The sequence below is a fragment of the Microtus pennsylvanicus genome, chromosome 2 (assembly GCF_037038515.1).
Source record: "Microtus pennsylvanicus isolate mMicPen1 chromosome 2, mMicPen1.hap1, whole genome shotgun sequence".
Classification (NCBI taxonomy): Eukaryota; Metazoa; Chordata; class Mammalia; order Rodentia; family Cricetidae; genus Microtus; species Microtus pennsylvanicus.
This window is the reverse complement of record NC_134580.1, coordinates 107,404,350-107,408,932: the sequence shown is the minus strand read 5'-3', so window position 1 is coordinate 107,408,932 and position 4,583 is coordinate 107,404,350. Positions and strand designations below refer to the sequence as shown.

Below are 4,583 nucleotides of genomic sequence, written 5' to 3'. Positions count from 1 at the left end.
CTCTGAGACCATGCTGATGGCTCTCAGTGCTCCCCGCCTGCACCTGGGCAGATGGCAGAATCAGGCTTAGGCAGGCGGGAGAACATGGCGGATTCCTGCCAACATATAGAGAGATGTTTTCAGACTGCACAGTGTTCTGCATGTCAGATTTGGCTGTAACTTGGATGAAAAGAGTTTCTGTGCTACACGCTCAGTCTCAGAGTTAAACTGCTGACTGTGGTGCCAATGTGGACTTGCTGTGTGCCTGGAACTGTGCTCAGCTCAGGGGCACCAAATGGATCTGAGGCAGGAGTGGCTGCTCCAAGCTGAACTGTGCTGACCTCAGGCAGGAACTGCCGTAATTACCATAATAATAGCGCAGTTAAGGTTTAGGCTTGGCAGTAAACAGGCAGTACTGTATTACCCCTACATGGTGCAACTTAAGTTTTAAGAACTGCTTAACATTCTAAAAAATGCCCCTGGATAGTAAAAAAATGTTACAGATTCACAATAAAACAGATTCAGACATAAAAGACCACACTGTTGGATGAATGTACGTAGACTTGAGAGAGAGAAGAAAAAGAATATAGAGAATAAAGTTAATAGTTTTAAAAAAGGTAAAGTCTTTAAAGAGACAGACTACAGATAGTTAAGAGATTAAAAGAAATAAAGAAAAACAAGCCACGTAATAACAGGAAATTCACAGAGAGTCTGGATTATGTACATTGTGTTTTCTTTAAAATTTTTGACTGTGAAGGAGCTAAGTACAGAGAGACATTTCATTATATGGGCTGCCAAGCTGAACCAGAATGGATATAAGGGTATTACGGTTTCAAAATTTGGGTCTAAGAATATGATGCTTTGGAGAGAGTCTTCTTTTGTTTTCACAGAGGACCAGACCCGGTGGATTTCTTCTATTCCAATTTGGTATGATAGACCACGCCCTCCTGAAAGGTTGTTGTGAACATCTTCAGAAAATTGCTTCGCTCAACTGCCAACTGAGATGAAACTAGCACACAGGTTATACCATGAAAGACCTAATTAACGACGCCCCCATTCAGCAGGAAGCAGTTTGGAGAGAAAAAACTGCACCCATGTTCCCAAAATATTGTTTATAAATGTTCTTTTACATTTAAAGGGGGGAAATGATATAGGTATGAAGAATTTGCATTGGTGTGGATTTTAAGGTCAATTTTGTTATATGTATATGTATTTCTGATCTTGAATAAGGTGTTGTGGTTGTGTAGTTCATTTTTAAAATGTAATGTATAATTAGGAAATATAGGTTGTTGATGGATAGTCATAAATAATAGTCAAGTTTGTAGTCATGTTAGTTAGATTTTCTAGATATATAGAGATATATTTCAGATAAGCATTCTTCATATCACTCAGAGGCTACAGAATATGGCATTTAAAATATTTTAATAACTTAGGACTTTTCATAACAATGAGACATGTCTGCTCCTGGCGGCACCAATCTACTTCAAGAGGAAGATGGACATTGAAGAGGCTCGTTACGGAGCTTGATAGCCATTTGGGCAAAAAACTGCTCTTGCCTGGACTGATGCATAAACTGGACACAAAGAACCCACAGAGAGGACTGATGAACTTGCCTAAAGATGAGATGATCTTTTGTGGTTCCTGATTCATGAAAGAGTCTGCGAGACATTCTGCAGGATACAGCATAAAGTGATTAAACTGTATTTGGAATTTCCTGCTTGATGAAAATGTCTGCTGGATACTATGGGCCTGAAGGCTGAAGATGGATGCCCCAACGGTACAAAAGAACTTTGGGTGACTGTCCAGGCAGCGAGATGTCTTTGTCATTTCTACCATTTAAAGTTTCTTAGTTCTTGTTTACTTAGGTAATATTATATCCTTCTGGAGTCTTTGATGGAGTTGAAGAATGGATAGGGAGTTATAGTTTTCCATTGTTATGATAAAAGATAAAATAGATATAAATATTGTAACTGTGATTCTTGCCTGATAACTGTTTTGTTATATGTAATTTTACTATGTTAAAGTTAAAGCCTTCCTTTTTTTGTTTAAACAGAAAAAGGGGAAGTGATGTGGGAGTGTCATATATCAATCTGTTGATTTCATTGGTTAAGCAATAAAGAAACTGCCAGGCCCATTTGATAGGCCCACCCTTAGGTGGGTGGAGTAAACAGAATGGAAGGCTGGGAGAAAGAAGCTGAGTCAGAGAGTCGCCATGGTTCTCCCACTCCAGGCAGATATATAATGGGCCAAGCGGTGTTTAAAAGAATACAGTTTCCCTGTAGTTATTTCGGGTAAAGCTAGCAGTGGGGGCAGCCGGGTGCTGGGGACACAGCCTGCCACTCCTATTTCAACACAGTGGGTTACTCCAATTTTTTTATCTGTGATTTTGCTTTGTTACCATATTTGATCAATTTTAGAGAAGGTTCCATGAGGTGCTGAGAAGAAGGTATATTCTTTCCTGTTTGGGTGGAATGTTCTATAGATGTCAGTTATGTCCATTTAATTCATTACATCTGCTAGTTCTCTTATTTCTCTGTTAAGTTTCTGTTTGGTTGACCTGTCCATTGGTGGTAGAGGAGTGTTGAAATCTGCTACTATTAATGTGTGGGATTTGATGTGTGATTAAATTTTAGTAATGTTTCTTTTACATGTATGGGTGCTCTTGTATTAGGGGCATAGATTTTCAGGATTGAGACGCCATATTGATGAATTGTTCCTGTTATGAGTATAAAGTGTCCTTCTCCATCTCTTCTGATTGATTTTAGTTTGAAATCAATTTTGTTAGATATTAGAATCGGAGCGAGATAGAATCCCATTAGTTCTAATTTGTAGTTCCCTAGTTGCTAAAGATGTTGAGAATTTTAAACATTTTTCTTCTTTTATTTATTTTTTCTCATGCAATAAATCCCAATTGCAGCCTGCCCTCCTCCAAAGCATTAATCTAATTAATATCTTTAAATAAAATAATCAGGAGTCAGTTATCAGGTTAGAATATGAAAGACCAGAGAAGCAGGGAGCAGCCACCAGTCGCTTTATACTTCTACCATTACTCCATCCAAAAAGAGATCCTCTCCCCCTGGACCTTACTACTACTGTCTCCTCTCTGTCTATAGTCCTCCAAACCCCCATGGTTAATTTATATGAATAAACAGACCAAATTTGCAAGGAAATATTTTTCTCAGATATTAACAATGAACATTTGTACTCAGTTAAGAATGATCAGTGTGCACGTGTTTAATTATTTGTCTATAAACCACTATCTGTTTAAATACTCTCATCATTGCCATTTTCATTTCTTGATTCCTGAATGTATAGATCACAGAGTTCAGAAAGGGAGTGACAACTGCATCAAATATGGACAGAAACTTATCCAAGTGTGTGAAAGAAGAAGGCCATGTGTAGATGAACATCACAGGGCCAAAGAATAAGACCACCACAGTCACATGAGCTGAAAGTGTAGACAGGGCCTTAGAGGAGCCACTTGAAGAATGTTTCTGAACAGTAAATATGATGACAATATAGGAAATGATCAGTATGAAGAAGAAACCTACAGACATGAATCCAGTGTTGACAGAGACCAGTAATTTCAGTCTGTATGTATCTACACAGGCAAGTTTGATGAACCCAGGAAAGTCACAATAGAAGCTGTCCAAAACATTTGGTCCACAAAATGGTAAGTTTACTACAAAAGCCAATTGAATGAGAGAATGCATAAATCCAACCACCCAACAGGACACTGAAAACAAGATGCACATCTTTGAACTCATAATGGTCAGATAATGGAGAGGTTTACATATGGCCACGTATCTGTCAAAAGCCATGGCTATGAGTAAAACCATTTCTATACCACTAACAAAGTGAATGAAGAATATTTGGGTGATGCATCCTCTAAAAGTGATGACTTTATGCTTTCTCAACAGATCAAAAATCATCTAGGGGGACACAACAGAAGAAACACCCAAGTCAATGAAGGAGAGGTTAGCCAACAGAAAGTACATAGGAGAATGTAAGTGAGCGTCAGATGCGACAGTGAACACAATGAGGGAGTTTCCTGTCATACTTGCTACATAAAACATGGAAGAGAATTCAAAAAAGAATAATTGGATGTCCCAAGAGTTGGTGAGTCCCAGGAACACAAACTCTGACGCCACAGACTGATTCTTTCCTTCCATTGCTCTGTTGGCAGTGCTACCTGAAGGAAGAAATGTGAGAAACTATAAATTATAATTTTATAAATAGAATAGAAGAATCTCCTAGTAATGAAAATCTATTTTATTGCAACATTGAAACTAACTTTAAAGTGAGTAGTGTGAGACAAGTAAGTTCTATACACAACCAATAATCTGAAATTTATAAATTAGTTGGAAATAGGATTTAACTCCTGTAACAAAAGTTTTCATCAAAAACTCAAAGACAGTAAGGTTTGGTGGGCTTTAAATGAGGATACTAGGGCCAGGTGAACTGTCTCATTCATTAAGAGCAGTTGCTACTCTTTCAAAAGACCCCTGCTCTTTTCTTAGCATCCATACCAAGTAGCTTACAATAGTCTATAGTTCTAGCTCCAGGGAATCTAATGACACCTCTTAGTTTCATGAGATTTTCTC

At 38.1% G+C, this 4,583-nt stretch overlaps 1 pseudogene; it reads right to left on the bottom strand.

The window, feature by feature from the left end:
* Positions 1–3,188: 3,188 nt before the first annotated feature.
* On the bottom strand, positions 3,189–4,151 carry LOC142845058 (olfactory receptor 4F3/4F16/4F29-like; annotated as a pseudogene).
* Positions 4,152–4,583: the final 432 nt, after the last annotated feature.